The sequence below is a fragment of the Drosophila persimilis genome, unplaced genomic scaffold (genome assembly GCF_003286085.1).
Source record: "Drosophila persimilis strain 14011-0111.01,24,50 unplaced genomic scaffold, DperRS2 tig00000124-arrow-pilon, whole genome shotgun sequence".
Taxonomy (NCBI): domain Eukaryota; kingdom Metazoa; phylum Arthropoda; class Insecta; order Diptera; family Drosophilidae; genus Drosophila; species Drosophila persimilis.
This window is the reverse complement of record NW_020825294.1, coordinates 839,989-857,655: the sequence shown is the minus strand read 5'-3', so window position 1 is coordinate 857,655 and position 17,667 is coordinate 839,989.

The window sequence follows — 17,667 nt, the reverse complement described above, 5'->3', positions numbered from 1 at the left end:
AAACTGTGAATATCAATTAATATTTTGATTTGTATTGTCATTATTTTTACATCAGTTTTTTCTATTATTTAATAGTTTAATTTATATGCTCATTGATTTCTTTACTTTTTCAAATTTTTCGTTTAATGATATTTTCCTCTGAAAAATATTATATCAAAGTCGCTAAAGTCGGATCTACCCCCTAATACCCTTTGACCCAATACAGGACTTAACGAACGCCGCACTCTCTCTCCATCTCAGACTGTGGATGCTCAATGGCTTTTCCAATCAATCAGACGCCATGCATGTTGCATGGGAAAATTAGGCAATTGGGAAATGAGAACTATGAATCGGTACGAATTTTGGGGAAGGGATTGGAATGGTATGGGAATTTCCATGTGTACACGTATTGTGTGCGTATTCTCAGCATCTCAGCGGATCCGCTGCCTGTGTAAAAATATTGCATAATTATCGCTGATAATTGTGAGGAAGGAATCCTCTAGGACTCTACTCTACTACCACTCCCGAAATCTCTCATTCTGTCAGTTGGTTGGTTTCCGGGGGTTGTTTGTTGACAACTTGATGTGGTCGTTGTTCCTCTGTCATCATCTTAAAGCCAGTTCCCGTGTTCCCGTTTTCCCCGGGCAGGAGACTTTAAGGAAGTCAGTAAGGCAACGTCGAATGGCTTGATTGACAGTCGTCCCGACTCCACGACTCGTTGAGACTCAGCATGCCGAACAGAATTATAACTTAATTGACATATGCCGAGCAGCACACTCATCTCAGCTGAGGGCCGCCTCGACTCCTTTCACACCCTTTCGCTAGGCGTAGTATTTGTGTGTCTATGCGGGATAATATTTCCCTAAGTAGACACCAACTGACAGCGCAATTAAGGCGAAGTAATTATTTTAAGTAGGGTTACATTTGTCATTACAGGCGACAATTCTGAGCCATTCTGAGTGCAAGAGATTCTTGAAGGGTCTCTGAGAGGTTCTCAAGAGCAAGCAGGGAACCGAACCCCTATTGATATCAAATGATGCCCATGAGGCATGAATACTTTAAAGCCAAGACTTTTCGACATGGTACAGATTAAATATCTAGAATCTTTGACTCATTTGCATATGAGAATTTTTGTGATTGATCCATTTTTTCATCATTAAGATACTTGTCTGATAGCGGCCTATACATACATATATACATATGTATGTATAGGTCTAAGTCTTTGATAAACTTAGCATGGGAGATATTGGCGAAAAGGAAAAAAACAATAAATAAATAAATATATATAAGTAACAAGAATATAAATAAATAAAATATATTATAATATTATATTTAAAAAAAAAATCAAATAATAATATTTAAAGATATTTACGAGTTATATTACAGAAATATTCTTTTATTTATTATTATCATATTATCGTATTATTTTTTAATTTTTCAGATATGTTCTTTTAAGATATTTGATTTATTATTATTTATTTTATTGTTATTTTATATATTTATGTTATTATTTATTTGAATGAATAATTCTCAATTTTGCTCTTTTATTTGTTATTATTCAATAATTTTTTGGTATTATTTATTATTATTAATTATTTATACATTTTTTTCAGTTTTTCCTCTATCTATCCATCCACTTCACTCCCTCAAAACACATGCACATACATTTGTATCATCCCCCATAAGGACATTCAATAAACCGACGAAGATAAAGTACTACCGAAAGACCGAAATCATTAAATCATGAACAATTAGCCATTTATTACTTCCCCTTAATCATGCGCCATTTGCAATTAATTTAAACGCAATTTTCGTAGTCCTCCCAGCGGGATCAGGACCAAGACCAAAAGACCAGAGACCCAAAGACCAAAGGCGGACATATAAAATCTCAAGAGCCAAGAAATCTCTTCCGGCATGAGAGGCAACAGAGAGGACTACAGCAAATCTTTTGCACAAACATAATTTTGAAACAGACACACGACTTGGCGAAGGATGAACCCTCCTCCACACAACCCATGCCACCGGCTGGGGTCCCCGTACAACATCTTGGGAAATCTGGGCAGCAAATTGCAGGCAATCCACGCAAATGGCTTAGAACAACGGGTGGCATTAAAGCCAACATGGTGTGGGATATGGGTGTGCGGAAGGATGGGGGATACTTTGTGCCGGGGCAAATAATTTTTCGCGCAGCTCGAAAAAGTTGTAGCCCAATGGCGTGCCAGGCATAAATCACGTGGAGTAACAGGAGGAGAAAAAACTTGGAGCGAAAGTTTATCCTCTTCCTTCGAAGCCCCCCCCAACACACAAGAGCCAACGGCGGATCTGCGAAATTTGTCTTGGCGTTTGGATTTATGTTTTTGCGACGCTTCTCGAAACAAACACAGAAAGCGTGGCCCAGCGAGAGAGAGACCTACAGATATATAGATAGACAGATACCAAGACGGAGAGAAAGAGAGAGAGAGAGCTAAAGAGAGAAAGGTATAAAGCACAGAAAGAGAGGACAAGACCGAAGGTAAATTCAGGAAATGCTGTCCTCAACAAAACAAAGCCCAAAAGAATCCGTGAATCCGTGAATCGTACACCTCCAGCCTACAAAAGTCTTGTCCTGTGGTGGCTGCGCCATGATTTATGGCTGGCAAAGGTAGCAAAAGTTGAGGGTGGTACCCGGTACATAACTTTTAAAAACTTTTCCCCAGGTTTGCCAAGGATTTGCATTTGAACGCACACCCCACGGACACCCCTCCTTCCACTTCCAGCAAAGGTACTTCCTGAGGCAGCCCATCCACCTACTCCGTTCTCAAGAAGCATTTTGTTTCGACTGTTCTTCGGTGCTTTGGCGCACGGTTTCCTGTTTGTTCTTGGCCCCGAATTTGTCATATTTTGTCGCTGATTTCTTACCGGGCTAAAAACAAGTGGCTTCAGGCGAGGGCCACTGTTTGTTCGACTCTCGCTCGGGGGATTCCTTCACAACAAATTTGTCGCTTAAACTTGACCTTTTTGCATGGGATGGCGAAGGAATATATATATAGTACAGAGGAGGAGTCTCGGGTAGGGCTCCTTTTTATGTCTAAGGGACTTGATGTACTTTATTATTCGATGCTTGATTAAAGGAAGTTGTCAATGTAAGATGGAATTCAATATTTTCTTATTATTTATTTTTTTGTTTTTTTTTATTTATGTATTGTTTTTTTTTTTTAATAATGTATATAATCTATTTATTATAATTAATTCATTTAAATATATATTTAGTTATACGGTGAGGAATACTGTGAGAAAAAGAGCCATGAGAGTAGTTTTCTTGATATAAAAGAGAAGTCGGTTCTTACTCGATTTTTAATAAAATTATTCTACAAGTTTAAAGTTTAATTAAATACTTTAATATTTTTTATTAAAATTAAACATTTTAAAATTAAAGGGGAGCACTGTTCAAAGCCCACTTATATCGCATCTTCTAATACTCCCCTCTCAGCTTGAAAACGACAAAAAGTTTAATTCCTTATAAAACCCGTCAACACTCTAAATAATGTTGCATGCCACCAAAAGTGGCTAGCGAAGGCCATCATCCAGAAGCTAAAGTATTTGCAACAAAAAGATTCGAATCGGTAACTCCTTCTGCCGACTTCTGCCCTAGACATCGTTTTGCGCGGGGCTGAAGGAAGGTCGAGTTGAGGCTCGCGCATGGCCAAAACATGGACCTCAATGTGGAATGGAATTCTGTTGCGTGCGTCCGCCATTTTGTACACACAGCAAGCAAGAGTGAGAGGGCAAGAGAGTGAAAAAGAGAGAGAGAATAGCATAAAATATGCGGAAGTTTAAAGTATGATGCGGAAGTCTGTATGACTGCGATTGCTAATGGATGTCGACTCTTGGCCGTAGCGTGGGGAAAAAGTCAAAGTGTCCCGACGACTGGGAGAAGCTCTCTCCCAGAGTAGGAAGAGAAGGAGTGGCACACCATCCTGTGGCATCCAGCTCCACTCTACGGTCGAATGGATTTCAAATTTTCAAGTGGCGATAACCCCCCTACAAGTCTTGAGCAGAAAAAAATGCGATTCTGGGATGGGATGGCATGCGATGTTAAACCACGCTTTCAGCAAGCAAGTTTTTTGGGGTATCAACGGGTCCAACGGTGTACGAAGTTAGATAAACGGATTAAGTGGCAACAATGTCACAGCACCAGCACACAAACAAAAACACGCACACATTGCCACTCCTACTCCCACTCCCAGATTGCACTCCCCATTGGGTGAAAAAGAGACAGCAGCCAGAGAGCGGCCAAAAGGTGGCCAGAGAAACAATCACGATGGGCCATGCCGTACTGGCCATAAACAACAAATCGATATCCCATTAAAGGCAGCCCCCATGCCCCCTTTTATTAATGGTCTGGGTGTGGGTTGAAAAAAGGTTTGGGAACATGGTTACGGGAACGGGTTTAATAAATAAAGAGCGAAAGATGGAATGGTATCTGACAATGACTATGATTTTATTTAAAATGAAAAAAAATTAGTTTTTACTATTAAAATAAAAAAAAAACTTTTATTTTAATTTCTTTAATAAAAATAATTTTTCAAATAGTCCAGGAAAATGGTTTTGTGCCTTCTTGACACCTAATACGAGTATACGCAATTTGGTAAACTATACTTCAGAATCTTTTTAAAAAACCGAAGATCTTTAAGTTCCCCCATTTGAAGGCTTCCCCCCCAAGGACTAACCCTAAACAAATGCTATGCTGATTCGAATCTTGAAATACTCGTACTCGTATTTTACCTGGAGTTTACGCAGGACCTTCTCGACCTGTTCCCACCATTCTACGAGCATTCGAGCCACTTGTGTGCCTTTGCTTCGCTCTCGTGTTGTGTCCTTCTGCGTTTAATCAAACACACTTCCGTTGCAAACGGCTTGAACTGCTTCAATCAAACAACAACCACAAATATTTCAAGTGCGGCCTGGGTTGAAGGATGTGCCTGGATAGATGGATGGTTCGAAGGATGGTTGGATGGATGGTTGGCTGACTGCACTGGTTGTTGCTTCTTCTTTACGCTCTCTTTTTCCTGAGACAAAAACCCGTCAACGAAGAAATACCTCTGCTACAGAGCTTGATGCTGATGATGAACCCTTTGGCTGGCTGGCACTCGAGTGCACACGGGTGTAGCACTCACTTTCAAGGAGTAAGAAGGACCAACAGCCGCAGCTCATCATTGTTCCAAATGCAATGGAAATGTGGGTGAACACAATTCTGGTTTTTGGTGGTGCCTATGGCCAATTTTTCGTTTAGAAGCAGAGGCCTTTTGCCAGCCAGCCAAAACCACTTGAATATCACGTGAAAATATTTCATAAATTATGCGCCTAATTAAAAACAGCGCGGGCGAAACAGGACTCATTGAACCAGGAGTAGCAGTCGCTGGTGCTGCCAGCCATGTCGAGTGTCTGGCTGGAATGACCAGACGGCCAAGCAGACGGGAGACGAGAGACCATCACCTCCTACTGCTACTACACTTGTTGGTCCTTTGCATGCACCCCCATTTTACCATTTGGCCACTCACCAACCCCCACAAACCCAACCGAACCCAGGCCAATCCTTTTCCTCCACTCAATTATTGGAGCACTGATTTATTGCAGTCGAGACTACGACTCCGCGTCCCTGCTCCTGGGGTTGGTTATTGGTGGTTCCTATATATTTTTTTGATGAAAATCCATTCGAGTGGAGCCCATGGGCAGGCATGGCTGTTCATTTGCATTTTGTGGGTTGGTTGGAGTGGTTTATTGGTGGTTGACCAACCGCCAGCAAAGCACTGAGCAGAGAGATTCGCGAAAGGGCGATGCGATGGCTATTTCAAGTGCAAGGCTCCTCCATTCACGAAGGGAGACTATGTATTGATATTGGGATTTCATAAATGCCTTTTTCGGCTTTCGTACGAAACTTTGCTATGAAACTTTCTACCGAAAAGAACTTAAAGTTGATAGCAAATATCTACTTACTTAAATTTGAAATTAAAATAAAATAAATACAAATAAAATTGAGTAAAAAATAAATTTTAAAAACTATTAGGAGTAAAATTAATAATAATAACATCGAATACTATCTAAAAAGAATGCACATATATAACAATGGTTATATTTATTTTTCATTACCTATTGTTTTTTATTTGATTTATATTTTTAGTTAATTTTTTTATTTATTTTATTAGGAAATTGAAAATGGAATAATTAAGTAATTAAAAAAAAAATTGTAATATAAATGAATACAAAAGTTGATATATACAAAAATAATTAGTACTTCTAAAAATTATATTACTTCTACAAAAGTGTGGACTGCAAAACAGTCTGGTTTAATTATCCTAAAAATCTAGCAAAATAAGACCGAAATTAATTTGGATTCATAGCAAATCCTTAACTACTTTCAAAATCAATAAACCAAGCTTTAATCGTAGTCAAATTTCGGTCAATAAGTCTCTAGATTTCAACCCTAAGATGTAAATGCACATACAACTCTTTCCCCTTGAAGTAGTGGAAAGTACTTCCCCCATTTTGCCCTAATCTACAAGTTAATTTCTTACAAAAATAACCAAATGCTGGGCCATAATTGAATTTGGTAAGCAACATGTGCCGCTTTCGTAAGCAATTCCCCAGAAATGAGGCCCAAAAATACCACTTTATATAATACTGTTGACATATGTTAATCAGGCGTACGAACACGCGCCGCAAAAGACTGGGAAGAAGGACGAGGACGAGCACGAGCAGCACGAGGACACAAATCGAAACGTGTGGATGATGTTGTAGCTGCTCCGGCTCCGGCTCCTGCTCCTGATGAGGATGATGATGATGCTGACGATGTCGATGAGGGGGTGATGGCGATGGTAATGAGGTTGGGCTGCGGGGCGGGTCAAAGGCATTAATTCGAATTCAATCTACGGGGCTCTACGATGAGCGGCAGGGCAATGCGACAAAGTAAAAAGCCTATTTGTGGCACACACACAGTCGTGGCAAGAGATATATATATATGTATATGGAGAGAGCGAGGGAGACAGAGAGACAGGGCCACGGAAACAATCTGATTGGAATAAAAGCAGTCAGTGCCGGGAGCAGTGGGGAAGGACTTTTGAAACAAGGGTTGTGTACACCCCCTTCCCCACCACCACTTCGACGTCTGCTTTCGCAGTTTGGGAGATAATTTAATTTCGGATTCGCATGAACGATGAGATAAAGGGGCAACGAGACGACGAGAGACGTATGTATCTTCTCTCCTCGTTGGAAGCAATGTGAGGGTGAATATCGGACGAACGGACGGCTAGCATATTGATGCAATCAACTAATCTTCGCGCTTCCGTACCGCTGACCCACACTCCCTCCTCCTGGCCACCCACCCTGTCCCTGGCAACGTCCATCCACATCCATTCAGGCAACAGACCAACTGATAAGAGGCTGTCTATCCGTCTGTCTGTTTGTCTGCTTAAATCTGCCTCTGCGATTGATTTAACATTTTTCAATTTGGATGTGCACGTGAGGTATGGATAGAGATCGTGACGTGATCCCTGCCATACAGCGATAAATACAGAAATTGATCATAAGATATTATTATTACTACTGGGTGCACTTTTTCGCTTTGATTAGGAGATTTTTACTTGCAAAAAGTATTTATAACGAAAATATCGGAATACATGTAGTATTTGATAGTATTTGATAATCAATAAAAAAAAACCTATTTAAAATACATCAAAAATATAATAACAAAATTTTTGTTGATTACAAATTTGAATTAAATTATAAAAAAATTAAGGAATAAATTATAATAAATTAGATCAGATCGATTTCCAGCTATTCTAAATTCACTGATTTATTTTATAATTATTTTTCATTTATTACCATTTTCAATAAAATTGAAATCGTTAAATTCGCGTGAAAGCTTAAATAAATCAAATATTTATCAGGATAGATTCATTAATAGCTGTTCTACATCCCGTCATTAATTTTATATAGAATGGTTACTATTCTCTATGTCATTTCATTTTCAACATAACAAAATAACATTTTCAACTATCGTTAAATTCGAGTAAAAGCTTGGGGCGTACGCTGCCATCTCTAGCGCCTGCCAACCGCTCATTTGTTGCTGTCGCGCAATTAAGATGGACCTATGAGATGCGATCCGTTTCGTGTCGATTTCGATCTGCTTTGTTCAGTGAGGCGACCAAAAAGGTTTTCTTTTCCATTCAACGGGGCCCGAATTCAAACAGTCTGTCGAGCAGTACTCGCCATCAGAATGGGAACCGCGAGGCGAGGCCATTTGGTAATTTGCCAAAAGACAAAAAATACAAGTTGTCCTACTCCGTAATTTGTGCAGCCCAACAGACTTTTCCCTCATTTCTGCAGTAGTTGTATTCCCTTTTATAATTTTCTTTTATTTTTTTCCTTTTTTTCTTGCAATTAAACGCAATTGCGTTTGCCCAGCCTCGGACCCACTCCCACTCCCATCGAGCACTTCGGTGGTTCTTCGGTTCGTCTCCCGGTGGTTCCTCCTTTCGAGACGCGACGTCGCCATCAACATTGTCGCCTGACGGTCCGATCCGTCGAGTCTGTCGCGCTTTTAAAACTGTTTCCTGTGCGCTAAATGGCGTTTTTGTGCTGCTTCTGCTTCATGTTTTTGTTTTTGTTTTCCCATCAGCCATGGCTCCAGCGAATCTGAGGAGTGGCGGAGGGTACTGGTGTCTAGGTGGAGTCCACTTAAGGCGACAGCACTAAAGTTTATGTCTATGGATCCAGCAAAAATGGCGACATTAAATGAGCAAAAAACTTTTTTTTCATATCATTACTTTACAGAATTTTTTACACTGACAGAATTTATTGTATGTTTTCCGGATCTTAAAGCTTATAAAAAAGTGTAGAGTTTATAAAATCTATTTCAAATAAATTTTTAATTTGTATAATTAAAAAATAAATGGAATATAATTTGTAGCATTTTCAAATTTGATTCAAAAAATGTAAAGCTAATGTGATGTGAATTTCGCAAACTTTTACTTTCCCTCAAATAACCATTGATTTTTCCGAGTGTACTGCACTGTTGCTGCATGTCTTAAACAATTAAAACTTTACTCGTCTACCTACAAAGTTGCCAATTTGGATAACCTCTAAACCAGAACCAATGACAGGGACGACGGAGACGGAGACCGACCCCATCCTCCAGGGGCCCACACAGCGGTTCCTCAGAATGAAAAGCGACAAGGCAAAGAGAGACAGAGCGAGAGAACACGACAATGAAAACTGGGAAAACTTTAGCGCAGAGCAGAGTCAAAACCAATTTGGAGAATTTAATTAAAATTGCAAAACTTTGGCAACTGATTAAATTTTGCCTCCAACAAGATGAAGGAGAAAGAGATGGAGCCAGAGGAGAGGAGCCGGAGAATGTCCAGGTAAAAAGCTTAAAACAAGCAAAAAAAAAAATGCGAACATCTCAAACCAAACCCCAAAGCATCCCAAAAAACCCGACAAACGACAAGTTTAAATTTTTAAACAAGCCAGCAAAAAAATCTACATTCGCTTTCGTTTGCAGTGAAAATGTTCCAGGAACAGCAAAATATATACACATATATATATATATTCATGATGTACATATATATATTGTATGTTTGTATATAAAAAATGGCAGCCGAACAGGAGGAGGATTTAAGCCAGCCCAAAAACAGAAGGACACAGACCCAGCTCTGCTGCTGGAAGCTCCGTGGATGTAGATGTGGCTGACTCTGTTGATGGCAGCCATCATCATCATCAGTAGCAGAAGCAGAGACCAGGACCAGGACCAGCCACGACGACAGACGACCGACGACCGACGACGACTGGCAAAGTTTCCCCAATTTAATTTCATCATACTCCCGAGAGTGTGCGTTGAACTAACGAATGAAACGAAGGGGCCTCGGGAGCGGTATGGGACATGAAACTGCGGACTGGGGACTGGGCACGGAGCAGGCAGACATCCATCGCCCAGCAATCACGTAGAAACGACGACGACGATGGTTCCACATCCTCATCCTCTTACCCCAAAAAATGTACATCTGGGGGTGGCTCTGGCTTTCCCCAATCCTTGGATCTGGGGTTGGCGGGCAGCGGCTCTGTTATTTTAATGAAAATTGGAAAGTGGCGAGAGCCCGAGTGCCGAGCCCCTCCGGTTTGGGGGCGGCCCACTTCCTGTTCCAGTTTCATTCTTATGGCCAGCGCATTAATTTCAAGATGTCCTATTGGACATTTTATGAATATTGAGTACTTATTTTTCCTTTTTTTTCATTTTGTTTTTTTCAAAGCAAAGCTGGAGTTGGAATTTGGTTTCTAGCAGTTTTTAGGTTTCCTTTAAATAAGAAATGTGTGTGGAATAGAGCATGTGGCACAGTTCAAAGTGGGTTTATTTGCTACTTTTAATCAGCTCTTTCAGAGATCGAATTCTCCTGCAGTCACCTCTTTTTCCTGATGCTCGTTTTTCATTGTCAGCCACAGGGAAAATCTTCAGCCATCTAAGGCCAAGCTAATTAGCGCCCATAAAACGCACATAAACGCACACGCTAGCCAATAAATTATAAATTATGACTTCTGTTCCACCCACAGTACTCCCTTCCCTGGCGATCCAAACCGTTTGCCAAAACCGCAGCCAAGGCAACAGTTTCACAAAAATTTCCACTCCACTGCGCAGAATCTGAGGCACGGAACACGGAGAAACCGAATCAGGACTTGAGGCGGATGCATGGAACAGTGCGATGACTTCCGGTATTAACTAATTTTTAGCGCCCATCCCCCAACCGACAGCGCATCTTTAAAGCCCTCAACGTTGGAGGGGAAGATCAGCCCAAGGTTGTGTGCAAAAAAAGGAGAAAAAATCCTATCCTATCCCTGGAGTGGCTGAACAAGTGGGAACAGGGACTGGGGGCTGAAGCTGGAGCTGGGGACTGGGGGCTGGGGCAACTAATCCCTAGCACTCACGATGCCTTTGGCAAATACTTTGCACCGCCGACTGCGCGACGAATTGGAAGCAATCCGGTGTCTGTCTCCCCCCCTGTCCGTCCTGTCTGCACACACAGACTCCACACGGAGCAACGGCAACGGGGTGTACGGAATGGTGGTGCATGGGCGTTGCTCCTGCCGTTGGGGGTTGGAAAAGAAAAACTTAAACAAAGTATCGGGCTCAAAGTGAAACATGGGGCGAAAATCCCCAGTCTTCCAATCTCCCAGACTCGACGCACTCGAGGCCACTCGTCACTCCGGAGAGAGAGAGAGTGAGAGAGATAGAGCGACAAAGAGAGAGAGTGGAGGAGCAGAGGCTTTGTGGAGTTTCGGGGACTAGGCTTTCGAGTCAGTCGCAGTCAAGTGAGTCTCAGCTCTCAGGCTCTTAGCTCCTCAGCGGGACAAATGCCTGGGAGTTGGTTGGAGTTGGTTCAGGTTCAAAGCTGACTTCTGTCAGGATAAAACTGAAATTATCTTTGTCTCAATGGAGCCCCGAGTACTCGGCAAACTGAACTGAACTTTCTGATTATATCTCAAATAATTAAAAGTTTTGTTCAGTGATAAGCAGAGAGATTTTCCTTTGACATTTCATCATTTCTGAAACTATCAAAATGAATGTAAAAATGATAGAGAACTTATCAATAAGGTGTCGCTTCGTAGACGTACATTTCCCGATTCAGTTTTTCTTTTTTATGCTATTCTTTTACGCTTTTTCTTTAACAATTTCCTTTCTCCTTCTTGGCACTTTATTACTCACTGAATGGAAAAATTATAGACAACTAATCGATCCATGCTTCGGTACCGTGTACCGTATACTTTTTCCCTGATTTCATTTCCTTTTGGATCAAATTCGAAGGTGTTTGCGGGCTTGTTTTACCAACAATTTGCTCGCCTAATGGGCCAGTGTAAAGTCGGAGTGGGAGTGGTAGCGGGAGCGGGGGATAGGCTGGAAAATGTTTTCCACTTGGCCAACACCAACAAAAGTCGTTGTGACGACTCGGCTTTAGGGGCTTTCGCTCCGTTTTGCCTGTTTGTTTGGTTTGTTTGTTGTTGGGTGCAAAGCGCGAACTTTTTCGTTGTGTTGCAAATTTTTTTTTATGTTCCTTTTTTTATTAGGGAAATTTTTGCTGTAGGAGCAACTTTTCGGGGAAAAGCATTTAGTAAAAGTTATATTTTATTTTACATGTGGATCCATGGCATATGTTTTGAGACGGGTGGGGAAAAAGCGTGAGGCTGAAAATGGGGAGGATGTTGAACTTCTGTTTCTTTGAAATTTGGCTTTTATTCACAAATTCTTCAATGTATAATACTTGATTTTAAAAATTCTTTATATTGCGCTCTTTTCTAAAGAATTTAATAATCTGTTTCCATAGAGAAAAAAAAAGATTTCTGCAAAACAGAGTAACTCTTACTAAAAACCCTTTAAGCAACCCTCGCTCAGCCAACCAAAATGACATTTAGCTTTTGACCAAAAATCTCGCCTTAAATTTGTTCATGAACAAGTTTTCGCTTTTTTTATTTGCTTAAAGTTAGAACTGAAAGTAAATATTATTAGAGGTAAGGACCAACGGAACCCAACCAACTCAAAGCTGAGATTCAGCTCCGCGATTTTAAAACGTGAAAAGTAGGGAAAGTGGGAAAAAGTCGGAAAAACAGTACCAAAAGAAAAAGCTGAATAAGGAGCGGGAAAATTATGAAATTATACTATGTGGTATGTTTTTCTTTTCGCTCGCATTCTCACTTCCTTTTTGTACATATCGCTTTGCACTGCTTTCAACGTTGCACCCCTTGCACTCTTAAATTGTACACTCCAATCACAACCAAGGTTGCTGTTTACTGAGCAAAATAAGCCCCAAAAAGAGAGCGCATTGCGGGAGTGGAAAACCATTTAATAAAGCAGATTGAAGAAATAAGTTTTTACTAATAGGTAAGAGAAAGAATTGCATGAGCATTCTCTTACATTTTTCTTAGTGTAGGGCTTATTTAATATATTCTTTAATATTCTGCTGCAGAATACCAATCGCAAATTAAATGGAATCAATATCGCCTGTATGGAAAGCAGGGTCCATTTCATCTGTTTCAGAGTCTTCTGTGTGATACTTTCTCTAACCTAATGTCACCCACCAAAAAATTGTCCACCATCTTGAAAGAAAATAAATATCATTAACCAAACCCACTCAAGACCAAAACCATTAACCAAAATCAAACCTAACGCAACCTCAAGGGTCCCTTTCTATATATTTTGCCTTTTTTTTATGAATGAACCAACATAGTAATGGCAATTCATTAGAAATTTCTTCCAATAATACAAAATAGAAAGCAGAAAGTACACTTTACAGAGAGGGTAGAAGATGGAGTACGAGCAGAAACAGCCGATTACTGGCAATAATAACAAACAGAGTTTGACTTTTCAAATGCAGGTAGCACTCGTCTCTCGTCCTCGGGGCATGGCAGGGGCACAATTCACATGAAATATGTATGTACGAGTATATGTGTTCCACAGGGCACAAGGACTCCTCCGCTTGTTGAACAATGCCAAATGACGAATGACGCATTATTCCTGATGTCGAATTGTGTCACTGACAGGGACACAGCAGCATTCAGGGACATTTCCTTTTGCCTTCGGTTTCTCATTCCCTAGACCCACTTTTTGCACCCACACAGGACCCAGGCAGCAGGGCAGACAATAAATAATGCCAATGTCATGTTGTTTAAGGTGTATAGGCCCTAACATAATGCGCAATCATTCACTCTGACTGACCTAAGACCCCTCGCCGTCTCCCTCCCCCACAATGAAAGTGTGAGAAATGCATGTGAACAATTTGATTGATTTTTGCTAGATCCTACGAATGGCGAAAATACCACAAGGATGGGCATCCGTTTGGAAAAAAAAAGAGAACCAAAATCAAGTAAAAGAAAGATGGAATTTTCTACGAAGCAGCATCATAAATATTAAGTTTTTGTTTTACAAATAAATTAAATTTTTACACTTGAACTCTGCTCGAAAGTTGAGGGGAGCAAGGCAACCCCACCCCCCGCCTCTACTCACCACGCTCCATGCTCCCTGCTGTATCGCCTGTCAGTCAGTCAGTCAGTTAGACGGGAACGTCATCGTTGAGGCATAAGAACAAAAGGACTTCCGGTGACGTTTAAATGCGTGGCATGTCAACGCAGCGGCAGACAGCAGCATCCTGGCAGGAGCCGGAGCTTCAGCTGCGGAGCGTGTGCCTGCAGGAAGCGCAGCAAGACCTACAGGAGGAGGAGAAAGAGGCAGGAATGTCCTCAGATTTATGCATATATGTTACTCGCAGTCGTTGAATTTTTGGGTGGAAAGAAACCAGCGACTTGTGCACTGATTACTATTAACTAATGAAGCAACTACCCTTCAACCCTTGCGGCAAGTTCAAGAGCACATGTTGCAAGACACGCCCCCAGCCAGCATCCAGCCCTAAAGAAACCTCTCTGTGCAGCAGAGATTCGTTTCGTTCAATCAAGCAGTAGAAAGCATGGGTCTATCCGATAGTCTATCAAGTTATTAATTTCATGAAGTGCCAGAGAGACGACGACGACGCGACGCTGACGGCACATCAATGTCTTCCAATTGAAGCACACAACAATGGGGGGAAGCCCTCTCCTCTCTTTCTCACTCTCTGGCCTAACAAGATCCACACCTCCACCACTCGATGACGACATCGACAAGGACTAGGACGAGGACGAGAACGAGGACACATCCACATCATCACGTATGATTACGCACATTGTTCGTGCTCAGCGCAAAATGCTGTCGAAAATTAAAATTCAGAGACCCTTCTACTTAACTTACCTTAGCCCCTGGTTGGTTCACCATAGAAGAAGAGGGAGGAAAAAAAAGGGAAGCAAAACAACGACGTGATTGCATTACACAATCAAAACAGGCACAGCATCGTCTCCCAGGGGTTGCCCGGAACAGAATAGAGCCCTCTGGAACCCCCCTGGACTCAGATGCAGACTCCGAATCAGAATCAGAATCAGACTCAGACTCAGGTTCGGGTAAAAATCAAAGCCGAGGCACTAAAGTAATAGACCAACCGACAGACCGACAGACCGAATGCGAATCCATAGCCGAATGTCGAAACGTGTGCGTGGGCGTTGCAATTGCTACGCCCCATCATCAGAATCCAATCAAATTAACAACAACAGGCCACAGAACAGCCGCTGCCGCCGTCGCGTCCTAGGCTTATGATGAAGCCCCTGATGCTGCTCGAACCCAAACTGAAATTCAAACTGACCCTCTCCCCCCTCGTGGCCCGCTTTCCGCCGTCTGTCTATGGTACGTCTATGGTACGTTAATTTCAATTTGATTTCCGTGCCATGCCAGCGAGAAGGTGGGCAGTATGGGGGCAGTGCAGAACGTCTGAGCAACAATTATACGGCAACTTCATTAGGTCAACATGCGGCAGGACTTTGAGAGAGCGATGGGGTGGGATTGTGGATTGGATCGGTGTGGCTTGCGCAATGCCAGGGCAGTGGATGATGATGGGGGCGGATGCGTAAGGGGTAGATTAATCAGGGTAAAACTATTAATTAAATACCAATTCATTTCCGCAAACTCAAAGCACACACAGCACCACACAGCCCATACCACACCCCCTCACCGCACCCCTTAGTGCTCTCCACCTACCATCCATCCATCCATAGAGCAGTGTGCATTGTGTGGGTTTTAGTTTGGATTTCCATTTCCAGGAAGAGCAACGCAACTTCTCTCATCTCCTCGCAATGAGCATCGTTCTGTGGTCGGTTTGATTTGGATTTGGGTTTAGATTGGGATTTGAACTATGATATTACGGGTACTAGAGAGTCGAGTGTGATGCCATCTCTTCCTGAGGAGGAGTGGTGCAAAAGGTGCTAATAGTAAAATAAGGGTTCTGCCGAAGCTGGAGTAAGACTAAGGAGTAAAGTTCAATCATCTGCAGTCAGTAACCAGTCATGCAGTCATGCCAACCAATATTCAATTTTTAAATTACTGGATTACAACTTCGTTTGAATCCCAAGAATTCCCATTTTATAGATAAATCTTTATAATTCTGCGTTTATTCGCTTTTTGAATGCAACCCTATTAGATCTTACGTAGAGTCCCAGAATCCTAATAGTGCATTCATTCAACATCAAATTATCTACATCAAAAGCTCATAAGCGGCCCATTAAGGCCGTAATATCATTTAGCCCCAGAGGGACAATGCTTACTGTTAAGCTACTCTGTGAGAGAGAAAGAAAAGATGCGGATCAGAGAGAAATTTGTTGATGATCCGATCGCAACCAGATTATGTCATGTGATATAAAATATAACTCTATATAATTTTTTTCGGTTTTCCATGGTACTTAACCCGGATTAGATCCAAACTACATTCATTCACCATTAAATTAACCGAATCAAGAGGCCATAAAAGACTTCTGTAAAAGTGCAAATGTATCTAATAGTCGATTTCCCCAGGAGCATTTTACAACTGAAGACAATCGAAAAATGGTTACAAAAAATCCGACAAAAAATCAGATAAACAGTGAAGTATGGAAACAAAAACAAAAACCTAATAATAAAATCCCCAAGCTTATCAGTAATTTCAGCAGCAGTCAGAGGGTATTAACAAAAACAACAAAATAGAAGGAAAAATGGGGAAAATTATATGCACCAGCAAAAGATCTCGAAAATGGGAGAATGAGGGACCAAGAGAGAGAGAGAGAGAGAGAAAGCTTTGCTCATCCGGTGTGTCAACAATTCCCAAGCTTCAACGCTTTGATGTTGCCAGTTCTGTTCTGGAGGTGGTTTTTGGGTTGAGGATGGAAGCCAGGACGGGGACGAATAGACGGACGTAGCCACTAAGCCCAGACAGTGTCATCCACTCGGGGCAAGGATGAAGCAGAGATGAGGATGACGATGACGGTGACGATGATGGCATCATTAACGCATATTCGTAGCCTGCCTTTCGGGCACAACCAGACGGCTCTCCCGACCCGGATCCCGTCCTGATTCGCCTACCGTTTCCGGCTTTTGAAGTTCGAGCAGCAGCAAGAGCTTTTAATTTTCTTTGTTTTCACACTGACGTTTGGGGGCCAAAAGGCGTAAATTAATCGAAGGCTTAATTAGTACACACCCGCCAAGGACTAAGGACGACTAACGACGATGGCTGGTTGACTGCCTGGATGCCGTCAACGTAGCGTATGATTAATAAACAGCTCCCGACACCCGGGACTCCCTTCTGCCGGGTTAGGAGACCCTGGATTTATGTTTTTTCTTTTTTTTTTTTTGTACACTAATTATAGCTATCAATGAAGGTGAAGGTTGTCAATATTTGCTGCAGAAAAATTTCCATTTGAAATGTTTTGTAGGTTGTGAAAACAATAGAGCCCTCGCCTCGCCTGCCACACTGGTGCCGCAGTGCCGCAGCGCTTGATGAGTACTGCGGCAACGTAGTTGGGGCTGCCACTTAATGTGTTTTGCATACTAATTAGGTTGTTTGGCGGCTTCCCTCACAGTTTCAAGTGTAGTAACAGGTGACGACAAAAAATAAACACAGTGCAAATAGCGGGAACAACAGAAGGTGCCACAGCCTCAGCCTCCAAAGAACGAGGAGCACCAACTGCACTTGAAGCTAACACTTTTGAGCGCCTCCTGCAGTCGAGAAGTTGTAGTTGCCAATTGCTGAGCGTCGGCTTGAGGAGGCTATGGAATGCCCT